Source organism: Eleutherodactylus coqui, chromosome 4, assembly GCF_035609145.1.
Source record: "Eleutherodactylus coqui strain aEleCoq1 chromosome 4, aEleCoq1.hap1, whole genome shotgun sequence".
Lineage (NCBI taxonomy): Eukaryota > Metazoa > Chordata > Amphibia > Anura > Eleutherodactylidae > Eleutherodactylus > Eleutherodactylus coqui.
Genome location: NC_089840.1, coordinates 35,741,381 through 35,763,671, shown reverse-complemented (window position 1 = coordinate 35,763,671; position 22,291 = coordinate 35,741,381).

Here is a 22,291-nt window from a genome sequence, read left to right as displayed (position 1 = left end):
GATACAGCAGCTCAGCAGACTGTATCACACAGGATAGGATTAGATACAGCAGCTCAGCAGACAGTATCACACATGATAAGACTAGATACTGTACACTGACTCCACAGACAATATCACACATGACAGGATTAGGGCTTCCCCAGAAGAGAAAATATAGGACTTGCCCTGTCTTTCTTGCAGGTAGTTTTTCTACATGCGAAAAAGATAGCGGAGAACTTATCTTCCCACTTTTCCCCTATCTGCAGGAAAATTTTAAAAAACCACATACATCACCTATGAAACGCTGTCCGGCTCCACTGCATCTTCTCCTTGCTCCCTGGCAGTTCTCTTCAGCATCTCTTCTGGCCTGGGATTAGAAAACCCCACATCCAGGAAGCGCTGTCTCTGATTGGCTGAGGGCTGTGACTCAGCTATTCAGAGCCAGAGCTTGATGAATCAATCACAACCAATGAATGGCTGTGATTGGTTCATCAAGCGCTGGTTCTGATTGACTGAGCACTACAGCCCTCAGCCAATCAGACGCAGCGCTTACTGAAGGCGGGGATTTTCCAATCCCTGGCCAGAAGAAATGCTAAAGACAACTACCAGGGAGTCGGGGGAAGATGCAGCAAAGCTGACAGTGCTTCTTAGGTGATGTATTCTTTTTCTTTTTATTCTGCAGCTAGGGCTTATTTTCTGGGCAGGGCTTATATTTCAACCCCCGCTCCCTGAAAATCCTCGCAAGTGGTGCTACAAAGTCAGCACCACTTGCGTCTTGGTGGCACAAAAAACTGCAGCGATATCGCAAGGAACACCGATGTTGCCCATGTGATGGAGGCCTTAGATACAGCAGCTCAGCAAACAGTATTAGGGCTCATAAACATTGATGTGGGAGGTTGCATAAGGACTCTCCATCACAGATCCATCCAAAATACAAGATAAAGTGCATCATGCAGCACCATTCCTTCCCATAATATGGTAGACAACATAACAGAGACTCAATAGACCCCATTGTAGTCAATGGGGACCTTTGGGCGTGTTTGGAGTGCGGCATATGCCGTATCAGGCACTGCCATTGTACCATTAATTTCTGCATTCTGCTCCTATAAGATAGAAGAACTATGGAGAGTTGCACTGCCTGCTGATGCTGATGTGAATGAGCCCTTAACACATCATAGGATTAGCTGAGCTGGCAGTATCACACATGATAAGATTAGATACACAGCTCAGCTGACAGTATCACACATGATGGCATTAGATACAGGGGCTCAGCAGGTACAGCAGGCTGTGGTTTGCACACTTAGTAATGACATTGTAACATCTTGTAGGAATCGCTCTTCCTCTTGCTCGCCCTCTCAGCTGCCCCTGGCAGGGCTCCAGACTGGCATCCTCTTCCCAGCACTAGGGTCGGGGTCTTAAAAGCTTAAAGAAGTTTAATTCTTTAGAATTTCATGGGTGGAGCTGGCGAGTAAAAATCCCTGGAATGAGAGATAATTACTGGGTACTAAGCTGTGTGTCCCTGGGCGCATAGAGAACACACATCTCCCATCTAATCCCCTTATGGAAAGACCCCGGATCCAATTTTACAAGTGTTTTTGAGATGTCCCCTTAGTTACAGGAAATAGTAATGTATCGCTATGAGAGGAAAGTCAGAGAACCCTTACCCATCCAGCGCCCCCTCCTCAGCAGCCGCACCAGTGACCACTTCACGGGTCTTCATTAAATTTCACTTCCATTTAATCCTCTGAAGATTTCTACATCTGTTCTGCAAAATTCCTTCTTCTGTTCCTAATGAGCAACGGAAAGAGGTGAAAACGTGAATTAAGAGTCATTTATGGTACATGTTACTATAAAAGGCATTATAATATATCACATCAGTGGGACAGGGCATCATCTTCACCTTATGCTTGCCTGTAGCCACCGACTCCATGCCTCAGATTCTCTGTAAGTCTATGCTCACATTTGCACCGAACTTCACCTTATGCTTGCCTGTAGCCACCGACTCCATGCCTCAGATTCTCTGTAAGTCTATGCTCACATTTGCACCGAAGGCTCTACTCAAAGCCACAGCGCAGAGCCAACATGAAATACCAGACAAAATAGCACAGCATGCTGTACTAATTTGTCCAACAGAATAATGGAGGGCACGCCAAATAACACATCGAATCTCATTGTAGTGAATGGGGTCCATTGGGTGCCTTTGTGGTCCAGTATGAGCCAGATCCAGCACTTCCGTTCTCACTGTTGTTCAGCGCCATCCTCCGTTGCGTTAGGATGAGCCCAGCCTAAGGGAGTTTTACAAAGATGATTCTCCCACTCAAGTTGTGTCAAATTGCGATGTGGTCGGAACTCGCATGGAAAAATAATCCGTTAGTTTCCATGGGTTAATTTACATGAGTTTGTTTTTTCGCACACTGGTTGAGATCAAAAAATTGCAACATGTCCGATGTTTTTGGTGATTCCACTATGAGAATCGCCCATTCATTTCTTGGGAGCCAAAAAAAACGCATCGCACCTACATGTAAATGGGATTTTCATGCGAGTGTGATGCAATTTTTCCATAATAACTACTTTATTGGAACTAATTACAATTTTTTTTACATGCACGTGAAAAGCGCAGCACATCTGTTACACATTATGCATTTTTCACCCAAAATGCATTACACAGCTATAAAATCGCAGGTAGACAAGTGCGATATTGTTCCGATTTTCTCTGACCAATATTCACTCATGTAAACACACCTTAAATGTTTAGCTACCTAGAAATCCATCCCGACTAGTAAATGAATAGTCGAGAAAGAGAAAGAGGGAGGAGGGGGATGCAGCTGCAGTATCGTCCTCTCTATATCTATGAGACTCATGTTGTGAGAAGGGAGTGGGAGGAGAGGGATGCAGCTTTACCCCTATTCTTATGTGTGTAAGACTGAATGCTGTGGGAGGGAGGAGGGGGATGTAGCTACAATATTTTCCTCTCTATATCTATGAGACTCATGCTGTGAGAAGGGAGATGAAAGAAGAGGATGCAGCTTTACCTTATCCCTGTGCCTGTGTGAATGAATATGTGGGAGTAAAGAGGGAGGAGGGGGATGCAGCTGCAGTATCTTCCTCCCTATATCTATGTGACTCATGCTGTGAGAAAGGAGTGGGAGTAGAGGGATGCAGCTTTACCCCTATTCCTGTGTGTGTAAGACTGAATGCTGTGGGAGGGAGGAGGGAGGTGTAGCTGCAATATCTTCCTCTCTATATCTATGAGACTCATGCTGTGAGAAGGGAGATGGAAGAAGAGGATGCAGCTTTACCTTATCCCTGTGCCTGTGTATGATGGAGTAAAGAGGGAGGAGGGGGATGCAGTTGCAATATGTTTGTTTCTATATCTATGAGACTCATGCTGTGAGAAAAGAGATGGAAGAAGGGGATGCAGCTTTACCTTATCCCTGTGCCTATGTGAATGAATATGTGGGACTAAAGAGGGAGGAGGGGGATGCAGTTGCAATATGTTCATTTTTATATCTATGAGACTCATGCTGTGAGAAGGGAGTGGGAGGAGGATGCAGCTTTACCCCTATCCCTGTGTGTGTGAGACTGAATGCTGTGGGAGGGAGGGAGGGGGTGAAGCTGTAATATCTTCCTCTCTGTATCTATGAGACTCATGCTGTGAGAACGGAGATGGAAGGAGGGGATGCAGCTTTACCTTATCCCTGTGCCTGCGTATGACGGAGTAAAGAGGGAGGAGGGGGATGCAGCTGCAATATGTTCATTTCTATATCTATAAGAGACTCATACTGTGAGAAGGGAGTAGGAGGAGGAGGGTGCAGCTTTACCCTATCCCATAAAAGGGTCCTTAGAGTTTTCTACTTTCTATCCTTCATGCAAACCTCATGAAATAATCACATGACCAGGACAGATTTTTTATCACATGGAAGTTGCTAATGAAGTTTCCTTCTGAACGACAGCAAGCAGAGATCTTGAAAACCACAAGAAATTGCTAAAGAAAGAATATTAAGAATTTGTATAGCATTTCAGTGTACAAAAATAATTGCCATAGTGTAGTGCCCCTTTAACCCTTGTGTGCCACCACAGCGTCTATTTGACCCCAGCCTCGTTAATTGCAATCCTGCACATTGAAACTGGTACCACACGAGAGTTAAGTCCAACACATAAGCACTATGCAATGAGCTCCTCAGCTCCCCCAAGTGGTAGACATAAGGAATAACTGCCATATGTGAATAGGGCACATATACAGCAACGCTCTGGATCTGTATATTCAGTTACAGTACATCATGTCTTATACTCCAGTCACATCCAAAGCTGCACCGATGGTTCCTATCTCCTCTATGAAGTATATAGAGGACACCTCGGTAACATGTTGATGTTGACTGAGTGGAAAACTACAGAGCAGATAGGGAAGGTCACCCATCTGAGGTCCAGAGCAGGACGTCTTGTCCCAGATCTACGGCTCATGTAGGAAAATGTGTGAGCTCAGGAAACCTGAGAGATGATGGCAGGATCCAGAGCTGATGATGTGCAGAATTCATCGCATCGGTGAGGACGAGCTGTCACCACTCTAATGTCCTAAGCAGATGGACGTCCATAACATGACCGCAGGACGGAGGGGCCCGCGACCCAGCCTGGAAATACAGCTGAATCACCCAGAGCTTCTGCCGTTTTCTGGTAGACTTTGTGCTTCGTTTTAACTCCTTCCCAACCTCATAACGCAAATATATGTCATGCGACCGTGAAGGATCAATGCGACTGTCCGGGTGCCGATGGCATAGCAGTCCGGGGTCTAGTGAAAGCTCCTAGGGCTACCACATATAGATGCCTATCCTGTGTCAGGGCTTAATAGACAACATTAAAAATAACTATATACTGTAATACTGAAGTATTGCAGCATATGGTACAAATGATTGCAAGTTCAAGTCCCCTACGGGACCCAAATAAAAAAAAGTACAAAAAGGTTTAAGAAAGTTTTTTAAGCAATCCAAAAAGTGCTGAAAAAAAACTCCATATATTTGTTATCACTGTGTTCTTAAAAGGCCGAACTATTAAAATATTGCACCGTTTATCTCTTACGGGGAAAGCCATTTAAAGGGGACCTGTCACCACTTTTCACACATAAATTTGCCAACACCGTTGAATATTTAATCTGCTGTCCGCCTGTGTCAGGCATACCTTCAAAAAGAAGAGTTTTATCTCTCCTGCGCCACATGCAAATTACATTTAGTGAGCGTGCCAGACTGATCATAGCGGGCTGTCAGGACTGTTTGTGGAGCCCAGCACTGCTCCTCTCTCTGCAAGCAACGGTCCAAGTCTTGCATGTGCACTGTGCCTCCAAGATGCGCGCATGCACAGTTGGAAGGGATGCATCTGCGCACAACAGAGACTGATGTACTGCACATGCAACGCTCACGGAGGTCACATGCAAGACTTGGGCCGCCACTGTGAAGACATGAGAATGTCTTCACTTCGTTTGTAGAGAGAGGGGCAGTGTTGGCAGAGTGACACTAGGCTCCAGAGTCTAGATTGTTTCTGCAGCTCTGGTAGTAACTGGAGTATAAGATGATGTAAGAGCTGTATTGTTTCTGCAGCTCTTGTTATATGTGTAGGATAAGACATTATGTAATGACAGAATTGTGACTGCAGCTCTTGTAATAACTGGAGTATAAGACATGATGTAATAGTTGAATTGTGACTGCATGTCCGGATGACAGTCTGGACAGAATGCTAAATGCAGCTTTTGTAGTAACTGGAGTATAAAACATGATGTAACAGGACAGTTTTGACTTCACTTGGAAGTTGATAACGAAGGTTCCTGCGGAATGACAGCAAACAGAGATCTTGAAACCCACGAGAAATTGCTAAAGAAAGAATATTAAAAATGTGCATAGCATTTCAGTATACAGAAAAATAAGACCTGATGTAACAGCTGAATTGTGACTGCAGCTCTTGTTATAAATGGAGTATAGACAGTATGTACTGACAGAATTGTGACTGCAGCTCTTGTTATAAATGGAGTATAGACAGTATGTACTGACAGAATTGTGACTGCAGCTCTTGTTATAAATGGAGTATAAATGGAGTATAGACAGTATGTAATGACAGAATTGTGACTGCAGCTCTTGTAGTAACTGGAGTATAAGACACAATGTAATGGCAGACGTTTGCCTGCAGCTTCTCACAATTGTAATTCGCTGCGTGTCGCCTACATCAGACAGTCGCAGGGCACGCAGCAAGTATGCAGTGACATTGTGTGCTGGCTGCGTGCCACCGATCACCATGCACTACCTTGGTGTGTATGCGCACGAAATACGCGCCAAGATAGATCTTTATTGTGCGCATATTTCATGCCCTTTTTTTCATGCAATTAGGCGCAAAACCCAAGCGTGTAATATGCTGCAACAATACACCCGTGTGAAGGAACCCTTACTCCTGTAGAGGACACGACAGAACAGCAGAAATCTGACTGCAGCTCAGGATGTGATTGGAGTATAAGACATAATGTAATGGCAGAAGCGTACCTCCAGCTCTTAGTATCACCGGAGTAGAAGACATGATGTAACTGCAGATTTCTGGTTGCAGCTCAGGATGTGATTGGAGTAGAAGACGTGACCTGTTGTTTTACTTGCTGATGTCTCTGCAGAATTATTTTGGGATTGTCTCTGTTGTAAAGCTATCTATTCTAATAGTAACTTGATATGAGGAAATTGCTCACAATGCAGTTCCCTAATATAGCAGAAAGTGCCTGGGAGTCATTGGTAGACTGCGAGGATCCGCTGAGCTGGAAGCCTCGTCCTGTCTGCGTCCTCCTCATGTTCTCCAGTGTGAGCTCCCTAATGTCAGTGAATTGTGTTTATCTCCTCGCACCCTTGTGTTGAGACTCGTTCTATCAACACCCCGTTAATAGAGGCTGAGCGCTCACGTGTCCCAGTCCTGGCTGCAGAATATGAGCAGATCGTAAAGATAGCAGCCCATGCCCATAGCAGAGATATATGGAGAAAAGTCCAAGCCTCCAAAAATAAAACGCCGTCTTTATTTAGCTCATCCTTCATAAATACACAGTAACGCACGTTTCCGCCACACAGGGCCTTCATCAGGCATGGCTTAACAACAAAATCCAAGTACTCCTCTCTATATATCACCATAAATGGTGGTTTGATGGAAAGACCACGCCGAGTAGCATGAAGGACCAGGTGCTACATGGAGAGCAATTTTGTTTTCTTACTGGTGGCAGAGAGGCAGAGTTATTGTACTGGGACTCTAGGAGGCAAAACGCACCACGTAAAGGTGTATGAAGAGTGTGGAGAACAAACCTCAAGCATCATCATCACCTGTATATGCCTCTGAGAAGGTTCCTTGAGGATGGTCAATGGCTGTGGTGATCTGCCAGGTAGATAGAAGGCATATTCCTGTTGACCAAGTGGTATCGTGCTCAGTTTCTGGAAGCTGAGCACCATAGTGATCAGTCCCTGGTTGTCTAGTGTCATCATTTGTAGTTTCCAGTGGTTCCCCACCATAATGTCCTGTCTTTTGTGATGTGGTGATTTAGGGTACAGTCCCTGGTGGTCTAGTGTCATCATTTGTAGTTTCCAGTGATTCCACACCATAGTTCCCTGTCTCTTGTGATGTGTTGATTCTGTAGTACAGTCCCCGGTGGTCTAGTGTCATCACGTCTAGCTTTCATTGGTCCAGCACCACAGTGTCCAGTTATAGTGACATATTGATCTTGCATACAATCCAGCACCTGTCCATGGTAATCTAGTGATTTCCTTGTTGGCTGTTGCGACTTAATATCTACTTTCTGGTGGCCCAGTACCATACTGTCCTGTCATTGGTGATCGAACAATATTGGGTATAGTCCCTGGAGGTCCAGTGTCTTCGCTTCTAGTTTCCAGTGATTCAGCACCATCATGTCTAGTCCATTGTGACCTACTAATCTTGGATACCTGGATGGTCCCTTGACACTATGCCTGTTTCCAGTGGTCCAGCATCTGCCTGTAGTGAGCTAGTGATTTAAGGTCTAGTCTTCGTTGCCTGTTGCGATGTAGAATCTAGTTTCTAGTGGTCCAGTACCATAGAGTCCTATCCTTGGTGATCTAATGATGTAGGATATAGTCCCAATGTCACCACTGCTAGCTTCCAGTGGTTCAGCACCATCATGTTTCTTGACCTACTAATCATGGATACCTTAATGGTTCCTTGACACTACATCTGTTTCCAGTGGTCTGCCACTTGTTTATGGTGATCTAGTGATTTAGGGTCCAGTCCTTGTTAGCCTAGTACCATATTTTGGTGATCTAATGATGTAGGATATAGTCCCTACTGCTAGCTTCCAGTGGTTCAGCACCATCATGTCTAGTCCATGGTGACCTATTGATCTTGAATACTTTGATAGCCCCTTGACACCACATCTGTTTCCAGTGGTCCAGTACTTGTCCATGGTGATCTAGTGATTTAGGGTCCAGTCCTTGTTAGCCTAGTACCATACTTTCTAGTGCCCAATACCATACTTTGGTGATCTAATGATGTAGGGTACAGTCTCTGGTAGCCCAATGTCATCACTCCTATCTTCCATGGATTCAGCACCATAATATCCAGTCCATGGTGACCTGTAGATCTTGAATATAATCTTTTAGTTGAGCTATGCTGTCTCCGTAACTCCCATAGAAGTCAAAGGGAGTAATGCAAACAGTGTAAATAAGTGACTGATGCTGTTTTTGCAGCTCCTGAGATATGGAAACAGAGTAGCTCGACATGCTATGTTGTTTTCACAACTCCCATTAACTTCTATGGGAGTTACGGACACAATGTAGCACTGGGTGCTTTGCTATTATTGTCTTCCTGACCACCCTCAACACCACATTCAGGGTGGCCAGGGGCAGTGCGAGCCCTAACTCACGGTGGGACCCTCACTTATCAGACTCTTATAGCATATGCTGTGCATATATCTTATAAAAGTTTATTACTGGAATAGTCCTTTAAGGTCTATTTTTGCATTAGCCGATAGTTAGGCAAGAACGTTTGCCTGATCATTGGCCCATCTAAATATGATGGCGATCAGCTGATGAACGAGCAAACGGGAGGATATGCTGCCAAACATTGGGATGAACGATCATATACAGGAAGATGTGCTGCCAAGTATCGGGATGCAGGATCGTAGAAATGATTGTCTGATCCCATACAATCGATCCTTGGCTAGTGTCAAGAGCAGTAATGAGTTCCGATGGACATGCTATTTGTTGATCGGCATTCGTTACAATGGACCAATTCTCAGCCTGTGGAAAAGAACATTTAGAGCATGTTCACAGATTGCAAATACTCTGCGGATTTTCTATCTGGATTTGCAGGCAGAAAATCCACAGCGTAGTACAATAGCAGCAAAGTGGAGGAGATTTTAAACTTTTGACTGCTGGTTTTTCCCCTTTCAATGTAGCCGGGTGAAATCTGCAGTTAATTCGCAGCCAGATCTGCGACAAAATCCACGTGCAATATATACTGATCCTTCTGTGGGAATCGCGGTGAAATCTGTGACAGATAAAGAATCAGCAAAAAGCAAATAACTAAAAAGCTACATAAAGACCTTCCGTGAGAACAGCGCTATGTCACATACTCAACCAGGTATGGGCCAAGATCGGTAAAGGAGTGTTCAGAAAGAGTTTGCCTCATCCAGGTTGGTTCGTCTTGCCGACTATAAGGCAAGACATTTTGTTTCCCCTCCTAGATATGACAACCAATGAGGACATCTGAGAAGTTGTCACAGCCTGGCCTCTATCCACCCTCACGACTACAAGGTTGGTCCTTCTTGCCGACCATAAGGCAAGACATTCTGTTTCCCTTTCTAGATATGACAACCAATGAGGACATCTGAGAAGTTGTCACAGCCAGGCCTCTATCCAACCTCACGACTAAAAGGTTGGTCCTTCTTGCGGACCATAAGGCAAGACATTCTATTTCCCCGCCTAGATATGACAATCAATGAGGACATATGAGAAGTTGTCACAGCTTGGCCTCTACCCAACCTCACGACTACAAGCACCAATTGCTCACCCATCCCTCCACCTTTAGTCTTTTTCCATCATGACATTTTTGAAAGCTTTCAAGGGAGCCTAGAACAACTTGAGAAATCAGGATATTTCTAGCAATGAAAACTACATGTGTTCTCAACGGAAAAACGGTTCTTATCTTCTGACCAAAGTTGTTCTTCACTCTGCCAAGATATGGTCCTACACCAGATATTAGTCTCTCGAGCGTGTTATAACAGTGATGACTATTTGCACTGTCTCAGTCTGGCTGCCATTGAACACGTTGGGTAACACTTGATGCCCGTAAATTTCCACAGATTTGAAAACTGGAAACAATATCCCGGGTCCAGCAGAGCCCGGGGCCCCTCAGCATAGAGGGGGATAGAAACACATTAAGTGCAAATTAATCTTGAAGGGAAAATTGAGGATTTTGGCGGCGCACAGTGACAGCTGAGAAGCATGATTATAGCAGCAAAGCACAGAGTGTTTTCAATTAATGCCTAATTAAATCAGGGAAGCCGTTTAGTCACAGCTCCCCGGGTTGCGTCCTTCCTCTCAGCCGCTGCATTCCTCCTCTCTATAATCATGGTTCAGATCTCGTCCCAGATACACGATCAGCCTAGGAGATGTCATTTAATCGTACATCAATATTTTCCTTCTATTATCCGCCGTGTTGCTTAATTCAATAGAACTCTCTACATTTCTCTGTCCTGTTTTGTGGGAGAGACGAGATATTTTTGAAGTCAAGGTCACACCAGTTCTATATTCCTTGGTTGTTTGCGTTCCTCACTACTGTGGACAATGGAGAAGATGGATCTAATCAGGAATCTATCAAAGCATAAAAAAGGCGCATTCATTCAAAGGTCAAAAACCATCAACTACTTCACCAGCAAAGAGGTCAACCTCTCAACTTAGGAACCATCATAGGTCTCATATAAGAAGACCAAACTTGGCTTCTTCAGGCCTCCGAGCATGGCTCTTCTATAGTAGATGGTTCTTCAATGTTAGATGTTCCTCTATCATTTTGGATGACCTGGTTGATGTTTACTATCTCTTTTATGTAGGTGGACAGGTCAATGGTTCTTCATCTAGTTCTTTTCACAGTTATACATGTATTTTACTCTATCTGAAGATCTTCTCTTCTTTTTTGGAATTTTTAGATATGGTCCTTCTAGTTACTTAGTCGTTAAACATCTGATCACCTTCGTTGGTCTAATTAACTCTGTTTCTGATTATCTCGTCCAACTTCATGTTTTGTCAAAATCTGGCGCCCCAGGCTCTTGGTGTATCCTCTTTCACTGGAGATGTGGATTCTCAAACCACAGTGGGCTTGGTACTGGCTAGATAGGGGTGCTTAGTCTGAGGAGTCTTCTTGTTCATAACCCCAGCTTGCATTCCCCAAAATAGTCAGCGATCGTCGTAGTAGTGCTAACAAGCGGTAGTGTAATCGGGAAATGGAACCAAGGGTCATCACTAGGATAGCAGTAAGGAGCGATAGCCAAGAACAAAGCCGAGGTCAGGGTTAAGAACAGAGTTACAGTGCACAGGAGCCAGGTGAAGGTGAGAACCTCAATCAGCAGGCAAGACATGGCAGGCTGACCCTCTTGAAATAGGCCACCAGGCCTCACATCATATGTGGGCATTAGGTGCTTTGGCAAGCCGACACCACTGGCTGTTATGAGGAAGAGCGCCACGACCGATTCCGGCAGCCACTGGCTGGAGCCACGAATGCCCACTGGAACTTAATGCCAGAGCTGGTCAAGATGAATGACACTTGGTATCTGGAAAAATAGAATGTTCTTAGTATATTTGGAGACACAAGAATCTTATGCAATATCTGATCATCAAGCTGCTTGTTAGATAGGAAGACCTTTGGTCATCTTCACAGAATCTGAATACAGACTTTCATTCCTCTTGCTCCTTACCGTAGTTCCCCATATCTGAGGACCTAGTCATGCTCTTCGCTCTGTGAAGAATTGCCCCGCTCACAATTGTTTTCTGTATGTGAAGATCTGGTTCTGCTTCTCTTTACATGGAGGGCATTTCTCTTCCTTGTATTTCTAATCTTGGTCTTGTTCTTCAGCTCTTTCTTAAAAAGTTGACTCTTTCCTTTGAATTCGATGACTTGGTTATGTTCCACTATGCCTGAGCACATTATGCTAAATCAGTAATGCAAGCTGTGGACCTCATTGTTGTATTTTTTCTGGTCTGTTCTTGGTACATGAAGACAGGGTATTATTTCTTAATATCTAAAGGTCCGATTCTATCTCCTTTATCTTAAAACTTGTCTTGGTACATGAAGACCTAGTTCTGTAAGCCAACTTCAGGCTCACTAACTGGGCCAGAGAGAATGGGACTGGCTATTGCTGCCCTGTCCAGTCTACTCACATCACTTGTAGATAACTCGGGCTTCATGAAATGACACCAGTTATATGTTGTGTCTTACAGGGTGATATGAGGCGTTGGTGGGGAGAAAAGATAGTGCCACACAGTGATGCTTCAATAGTTCTTTACTGAAGAAACTTGCAAGGGACAGTCGGCATCTTTCTAAGGGAAGTAGCATACGGCAATGGCATTCGATGCTGGCTATGCTCCTATCAGTCTCCAGTAATCACGCTCCCAGGCATTACTCATCCGGTGGAACTCGGCGCACTCTGGCAACAGCTCGGCACTCAACAGGGATATTTCTGCTATGTTGGCTACGTCTGCCCTCCCAGCAATGTTCTCCTCCACAATGTCAACCACGGGAGCACCAGTTCAGCTTCTCCGCACCTCATGCAAACAAACTGCAAAATTGTGCTGAAGTTACATGTCTCATCATCCTCCTGATCCAGCATGTTCAGGATGGAAGCCTGAGTCAGCCTTGAGCCGACTACCTGAACCATGCAGGGAATGAACTTGCAACCTTCAGGTCGTGAGCGAGAGCTTAGGACTGCAGTACAATCCATGTGGAGGACATTTCAGAAATCTTCTTCACATGGTGTGGAAAAGTTCCACAAAGAATCCATAGTGTTTTCTAAAAAAGACTGTGAATTCTAAATCCGCACTATGTCCATTTATGCTGCGGATTTCTGATGTTACAATACAAGGGTTAAGTCCTGCAGCAGATCCGCTAAAAAAAATGGTTAAATCTGCACCATTTAGGTACGGATTTGTTCTCTGTGGTTTTCCTGCTTATCTGCTCTTGGGTTTCCACTGTGGAAAGCCCACGGCAAACCCGGCCCATGTAAAGCTGGCCTTAAAGGGGTTGTCCAGTTGTAAACTATTCATGGTCTATCCTTAGGATAGACCATCGGTAGCAGATCAGTGGGGGTCATTCACCTGATCAGCTGTTCACCAGGCCAGTATGCTCTTGCACGGAGCTGATTTCTGCAGGAAACAGCTCAATTCCCACTGCAGTGGCAGACTCTGTATTGGGGCTTAAACAGATGAGGGCAAGCGCAAATATGCTCGCTGCTATGAAGCATATTTGTGCATGAACAAGTCAAAATTCTTTTTTTTACCCATTAAATTTCACACTATTGCACGCAGTAAAAAAAAAAAACATGTAAGAAAGATAGGGCAAGTCCTGCCTTTTGTTGCGCGTAGTATTGTGCCAGAATCACGCTGTCAAAGCGAGTCCATTGAAATCAATGGACTCATCAAGTTTAACAAAATCACGTTCGACTGTTTAAGCCGCTACAAACAGTCTTATCTACCTCAGTAAGAATTTTGCCTGCAATACCAAGGCTGGCCACTGCAATGGTAACAGAGCTGTCTGCTTCCTGCAGAAGTCAGCTCAGTGCACAAGTACAGCGATGGTAGGGATCCCAGATGACAAAACCTCACCGATCTACTCTTGATGACCTATCCTAAGGATAGCCCATCAATAGTTTACAATACTTTGAAGTTCTATTGTTGATGATTTGGTCCTGATTCTTCAGATCTGATGGCTTACATCTGCCTCTCAGTACCAGATGACCCGGTCTTGTTTCTTCCTACCACATGTGGTTGTCTTCCATTCCTGTAGACCGAACTCCTCATCTCCTTCCTATCGGAGGACAAATTCATGTTGCACATATGTTATATCCTCCATGTGTTACTAGGTAATATATTGATTTTAAATCAGGGTCTTTACTATTATATGGTGGGATGTTCTGCTTACAGGCTGACACCCTTCGAGCAGCTCTGCAACCCCATCATATAGGGACAGCGAGCGCTCCCAGATTTATAGTCTGCAGATGTGTTCCACTGATTCCTCCTGTATTTCACCATGACAGACTTCTCAGCTGAGGAAGATTTACTTCTCCCTCATTCTATGTTTCCACACGTCTCTGTCGTGACATGAAAAGATGATGTCAATACTGGCTCATCATATGCAGCGCTCAGCGGATTCGAAGCGCCTCCATCCTCAGATTGCACAATGTGAAGTTCATCATAACGCACCATGAAACCAAGTGGCAAGTAAAGTACACAAACATATTGATATACCGTGACAGAACAAAGAGCTGTAATAAAGGATACATGATATACTGTATGCTACATTGTTTGACCACAAAGATAGAACAATGAAAAGCAATCTCCCCAATCCATAACTCAACATAATACATAGTATATGCATATACAGATAAAACTCCATATCTATAAACCCTGGATGACCTCACAAACCAGATAAAAGCACCACTAAAGTTAACAGGGGCAACATATATACATATAATACCGCCTCCTGTGTACAAGAATACTGGTAATTATTAGGCAATTATAGTAGCAGTGTTCCTGGTGGCGAAATGCGCCACTTAGTAATGTAATATAGTGAAGGGGATTGGAGTTGCAAGCACACGGCTGCTGTTTTAGGACCTGCTCTGCTACGCGAGCATCTGACACATATGGCTCTGCTTCGTGTGCATGTCACACACACACAGCTCTGCTACACATGTGCGTCACACACACGGCTCTGTTACACGAATCACATACACACGGCTCTGCTACATGCACGCATCACTCATACATGGCTCTGCTACACGCGCATCTCACGCACATGGCTCTTCTACACATGCATATCACACACAGTTATGCTACTCGTGCACATCACACACACACGGCTCTGCAACACGCGTGCATCACACACACGGCTTTGCTGCATGCGTGCATCTCACAAACACGGCTCTGCTACATACATTCTTCATCCCATATAACAGCCATCAGAACCAGAGTCCTGCACACACTGATCACCTTCTAGTCATGTTACCCCAGACTTCTCCCACACAGGAGACTGATCACATGATGGTGACATCATCACAGGTCCTATAGGCACTTGGTTGCTGTCCGGCTCTGCAGGTTTTTAATAAAGTGAAGCACCCTGATGACGTCACCATCATGTGATCAGGTGCAAAGCTTAAAGCCCAGGTGACAGAACACATGACGGTGACATCATCATAGGTCATGGCTGATATCAGGCTCTGCATGTTTTATGCTTTAGGACCTGTCATGACATCACAGTCACGTGATCAGGGGCGGAGCATGTAACTAACTCACTCACGGACAGGTGGTCGTTAGTACTTTGAGAAATATTTAATATATAACATTTAAAAGAAAATGAACCCCAAAAAGGATAGTCTTAATACACAGAAAAGGAATATATAAAAAAAATATTTATCAATCCTATTAAAATATTACTATTTAAAAGGTATAAGTTTAACAAGAGAGTGCACCCCTTACACAAAAGCAGTACATCATCAGCCAAATATGCATTAGTATAATGGTTGATGTCCCATATGCGTGTTACAATGTATAACCAGCATCATATCACAATACATTAATAGCAGTCACATGTTACCACGCAAAATAAATGAACATACTTATACCATATAAAGCACAGACCTAGATGCAGAACTAGATGGGGTGTGCATCTAGGTCTGCGCTTTATATGGTATAAGTATGTTCATTTATTTTGCGTGCTAACATGTGACTGCTATTAATGTATTCTGATTAGAGATGAGCGAACGTACTCGTCCGAGCTTGATACTCGTTCGAGTATTAGCGTGTTCGAGATGCTCGTTACTCGTAACGAGTACCATGCGATGTTCGGGTTACTTTCACTTTCATCTCTGAGACGTTAGCGCACTTTTCTGGCCAATTGAAAGACAGGGAAGGCATTACAACTTCCCCCTGCGACGTTTAAGCCCTATACCACCCCCCTGCAGTGAGTCGCTGGCGATATCAGGTGTCACCCGAGTATAAAAATCGGCCAGTGCTATCGTGTTGGAGCTGCTGTAAGGAGAGTGTTAGGAGTTAGTGTAGGCTTCAAGAACCCCAACGGTCCTTCTTAGGGCCACATCTAACCGTGTGCAGTAGTGTGGAGGCTGCTTTTAGCAGTGTTGCACTTTTTTTTTTTTGGTATATCGGCCGTGCAGAGCATTGCGCCCTGCAGTAATAGTCCAGGGACAGAAGTGTGGAGGCAGGGAGAGCGTTAGGAGTTATTGTAGGCTTCAAGAACCCCAACGGTCCTTCTTAGGGCCACATTTAACCGTGTGCAGTAGTGTGGAGGCTGCTTTTAGCAGTGTTGCAAATTTTTTTTTTTTGTATATCAGCCGTGCAGAGCATTGCGCCCTGCAGTAATACTCCAGGGACAGAAGTGTGGAGGCAGGGCCAGAAGACATATATTATTGATTGAATATACGCAGTGGGCCTTTTCAAAAAAATATTGGAAAATTTTTTATTTGGCCTGCCTGTCACTGTGCTCAGTGTTCTGGGTCCGTGTCTGCTGGGGGTAGTAGTTCTCCAAATAAATACGCAGCCAGCTAAGTGTTACAGCAGGCGTGCGCCAAATTAGTTCCTGGGGTTCCGTAAACGAAGTCATCCTCCAACCACAGGCCAATAAGCGGCACATTTAATTACAGCGTTGTGTTTCTGCACTACTGCTAATACACCATGCTGAGGGGTAGGGGTAGGCCTATAGGACGTGGACGCGGGCGAGGACGCGGAGGCCCAAGTCAGGGTGTGGGCACAGGCCGAGCCAGTGCGGTGGCCAGGGGTAGAGGCAGGGCCAGACCGAATAATCCACCAACTGGTTCCCAAAGCGCCCCCTCGCGCCATGCCACCCTGCAGAGGTCAAGGTGCTCTACGGTGTGGCAGTTTTTCACAGAGACGCCTGACGACCGACGAACTGTGGTGTGCAACCTTTGTCGCGCCAAGATCAGCTGGGGAGGCACCACCACCAGCATGCGCAGGCATATGATGGCCAAGCACCCCACAAGGTGGGACGATGCCCGTTCACCGCCTCCGGTTTGCACCACTGCCTCTCCCCCTGTGCCCCAACCTGCCACTGAGATCCAACCCCCCTCTGAGGACACAGGCACTACCGTCTCCTGGCCTGCACCCACACCCTCACCTCCGCTGTCCTCGGCCCCATCCAGCAATGTCTCTCAGCGTAGCGACCAGACGTCGCTAGCGCCACAGTTTGAGCGCAAGCGCAAGTACGCCGCCACGCACCCGCACGCTCAAGCGTTAAACGTGCACATTGCAAAATTGATCAGCCTAGAGATGCTGCCGTATAGGCTTGTGGAAACGGAGGCTTTCAAAAGCATGATGGCGGCGGCGGCCCCGCGCTACTCGGTTCCCAGTCGCCACTACTTTTCCCGATGTGCCGTCCCAGGCCTGCACGACCACGTCTCCCGCAACATTGTACGCGCCCTCACCAACGCGGTTACTACCAAGGTCCACTTAACAACAGACACGTGGACAAGCACAGGCGGGCAGGGCCACTATATTTCCCTGACGGCACATTGGGTGAATTTAGTGGAGGCTGGGACAGAGTCAGAGCCTGGGACCGCTCACGTCCTACCCACCCCCCGAATTGCGTGCCCCAGCTCGGTGGTGGTATCTGCGGGGGTGTAAGCTTCCTCCACTAAACCACCCTCCTCCTCCTCCTACGCAACCTCTGTCTCGCAATCAAGATGTGTCAGCAGCAGCACGTCGCCAGCAGTCGGTGTGACGCGGCGTAGCAGCACACCGGTGGGCAAGCGTCAGCAGGCCGTGCTGAAACTACTCAGCTTAGGAGAGAAGAGCCACACGGCCCACGAACTGCTGCAGGGTCTGACAGAGCAGACCGACCGCTGGCTTGCGCCGCTGAGCCTCCAACCGGGCATGGTCGTGTGTGACAACGGCCGTAACCTGGTGGCGGCTCTGCAGCTCGGCAGCCTCACGCACGTGCCATGCCTGGCCCATGTCTTTAATTTGGTGGTTCAGCGCTTTCTGAAAAGCTACCCCCACTTGTCATACCTGCTCGGAAAGGTGCGCCAGCTCTGCGCACATTTCCGCAAATCCCACACGCACGCTGCCACCCTGCGGACACTGCAACATCGGTTTAATCTGCCAGTGCACCGACTGCTGTGCGACGTGCCCACACAGTGGAACTCTACGCTCCACATGTTGGCCAGACTCTATAAGCAGCGTAGAGCTATAGTGGAATACCAACTCCAACTTGCGCGGCGCAGTGGGAGTCAGCCTCCTCAATTATTTACAGAAGAGTGGGCCTGGTTGGCAGCCATCTGCCAGGTCCTTGGAAACTTTGAGGAGTCTACCCAGATGGTGAGCGGGGATGCTGCAATCATTAGCGTCACCATTCCTCTGCTATGCCTCTTGAGAAGTTCCCTGCAAAGCATAAAGGCAGATGCTTTGGAATCAGAAACGGAGGCGGGGGAAGACAGTATGTTGCTGGATAGTCAGAGCAACCTCATGTCTATATCTCATCGCGTTGAGGAGGAGGGGGAGGAGCATGAGGAGGAGGGGGAAGAGACAGCTTGGCCCACTGCTGAGGGGACAGATGCTGCTTGCCTGTCATCCTTTCAGCGTGTATGGCCAGAGGAGGAGGAGGAGGAGGGGGAGGGGGAGGAGCATGAGGAGGAGGGGGAAGAGACAGCTTGGCCCACTGCTGAGGGTACAGATGCAGCTTGCCTGTCATCCTTTCAGCGTGTATGGCCAGAGGAGGAGGAGGAGGAGGAGCCTGAAAGTGATCTTCCTAGTGAGGACAGCCATGTGTTGCGTACAGGTACCCTGGCACACATGGCTGACTTCATGTTAGGATGCCTTTCTCGTGACCCTCGCGTTACACGCATTCTGGCCACTACGGATTACTGGGTGTACACACTGCTCGATCCACGGTATAAGGAGAGCCTTTCCACTCTCATTCCCGAAGAGGAAAGGGGTTCGAGAATGATGCTATACCACAGGGCGCTGGTGGACAAACTGATAGTAAACTTCCCATCCGACAGCGCTAGTGGCCGAAGGCGCATTTCCGCGGCCCAGGTAGCAGGGGAGGCGCAGAGATCAGGCAGCATGTACAGCGCAGGCAGGGGAACACTCTCTAAGGCATTTGACAGCTTTATGGATCCCCAGCAAGACTGTGTCACCGGTCCCCAGTCAAGGCTGAGTCGGCGGGAGCACTGTAAAAGGATGGTGAGGGAGTACGTAGCCGATTGCACGACCGTGCTCGGTGACGCCTCTGCCCCCTACAACTACTGGGTGTTGAAGCTGGACACGTGGCCTGAACTCGCGCTGTATGCCCTGGAGGTGCTTGCTTGTCCTGCGGCTAGCGTCTTGTCAGAGAGTGTGTTTAGTGTGGCTGGGGGAATCATCACGGATAAGCGTACCCGCTTGTCAACCGACAGTGCCGACAGGCTTACACTCATCAAGATGAACAAAGCCTGGATTTCCCCAGACTTCTGTTCTCCACCAGCGGACAGCAGCGATACGTAAGCAATACGTAGGCTGCACCCGCGGATGGAAGCATCGTTCTCTATCACCATCCAAAACGGGGACCTTTTTGCTTCATCAATCTGTGTATAATATTCCTCCTCCTCCTCCTGCTCCTCCTCCTGAAACCTGACGTAATCACGCCGAACGGGCAATTTTTCTTAGGCCCACAAGGCTCAGTCATATAATTTTTGTAAACAATTTTTATACGTTTCAATGCTCCTTAAAGCGTTGAAACTTGCACCTGAACCAATTTTTATTTTAACTGGGCTGCCTCCAGGCCTAGTTACCAATTAAGCCACATTAACCAAAGCCATTAATGGGTTTCACCTGCCCTCTCGGTTGGGCATGGGCAATTTTTCTCAGGTACATTAGTACTGTTGGTACACCAATTTTTGTGGGCCCTCGCCTACAGTGTAATCCAATTAATTTTTTGCCCACCTGCATTACAGCTGACGTAACATCAGCTGTGATGGGCAATGAAATGGGATATTTTTATGTACCGCCGGTGGGTTCCAGGGAGCCACCCATGCTGTGGGTCCACAGGGAGTTGTAACTACATGTGTCCACTTCTAAAGAACCCCAGTCTGACTGGGGCATGCAGTGTGGGCCGAAGCCCACCTGCATTAAACATGACATTATTACCTCAGCTGTGATGGGCAATGCAATGGGATATATTTATGTACCGCCGGTGGCTTCCTGGCACCCACCCATGCTGTGGGTCCACAGGGAGTTGTAACTACATGTGTCCACTTCTAAAGAACCCCAGTCTGACTGGGGCATGCAGTGTGGGCCGAAGTCCACCTGCATTTCATCTGACGTTAGCTCTGCTGTCCAGGGCACTGCAATGGGATACATTTATGTACAGCGGGTGGGTTCCAGGGAGCCACCCATGCTGTGGGTGCACACGGAATTCCCATTGCAGAGTTGTACCTGCCTGTGACTATTTATAAAAAACCGCGGTCTGACTGGGGCATGCAGACACCTTGACAGAATGAATAGTGTGTGGCACATGGGTTCCCCATTGCTATGCCCACGTGTGCAGCTCCTGATGGCGGTGGCACAGGATTATATTTCTCATTGCTTCTGTACAGCATTGTGGGCTATCGCCCCACCCCTTTTAAAGAGGGTCGCTGCCTAGCCGTGCCAACCCTCTGCAGTGTGTGCCTGCGGTTCCTCTGGCAGACGCACTTATAAATAGACATGAGGGTGGCGTGGCATGAGGGCAGCTGAAGGCTGCGCAGGGACAATTTGGTGTGCGCTGTGGACACTGGGTCGTGCAGGGGGGGTTGGGCAGCATGTAACCCAGGAAAAGTGGCAGCGGAGTGTCATGCAGGCAGTGATTGTGCTTTGTTGGAGGTAGTGTGGTGCTTAGCTAAGGTATGCATTGCTAATGAGAGCTTTTCAGAAGTAAAAGTTGTTGGGGGGGGGCACTCTTGCCGCTATTGTGGCTTAATAGTGGGACCTGTGAACTTGAGATGCAGCCCAACATGTAGCCCCTCGCCTGCCCTATCTGCTGCTGTGTCGTTCCCATCACTTTCTTGAATTGCCCCGATTTTCACAAATGAAAACCTTAGCGAGCATCGGCGATATACAAAAATGCTCGGGTCGCCCATTGACTTCACTAGGGTTCATTATTCAAAACGAACCCTCGAGCATCGCAAAAAGTTTGTCTCGAGTAACGAGCACCCGAGCATTTTGGTGCTCGCTCATCTCTAATTCTGATATGATGCTGGTTATACATTGTAACACGCATATGGGACATCAACCATTATACTAATGCATATCTGACTAATGTACTGCTTTTGTGTGAGGGCAGCACTCTCTCGCTAAACTTATACCTTTTAAATAGTAATATTTTAATAGGATTGGTAGATAAAGAATGTTTTCATATATTCCTTATCTGTGTATTAACACTATCCTTTTTGGGGTTGATATAACTATATACACAGCTGTATACATATGTATGCCCACTGTTATTTTGGAGTACTAATGTAGGAGGATATAACTACTGTAATACCACTTTCTATGTACAAGAATATAACTGCTATAATACTGTTCCCTATGTACAGGAATATAACTACTATAATACTGCTCCTATGTACAAGAATATAACTACTATAATACTGCTTCCTATGTACAAGAATATAACTAGTATAATACTGCCTCCTATGTACAAGAATATAACTACTATAATATTGCCTCCTATGCACAAGAATATAACTACTATAATACTGCCCCCTATGTACAAGAATATGACTACTATAATACTGCTCCTATGTACAAGAATATAACTACTATAATACTGCCTCCTATGTACAAGAATATAACTAGTATAATACTGCCCCCTATGAACAAGAATATAACTACTATAATACTGCCTCCTATGTACAAGAATATAACTACTATAATACTGCCTCCTATGTACTAGAATATAACTACTATAATACTGCCTCCTATGTACAAGATTATAACTACTATAATACTGCCTCCTATGTACAATAATATAACTACTATAATACTGCTTCCTATGTACAAGAATATAACTACTATAATACTGC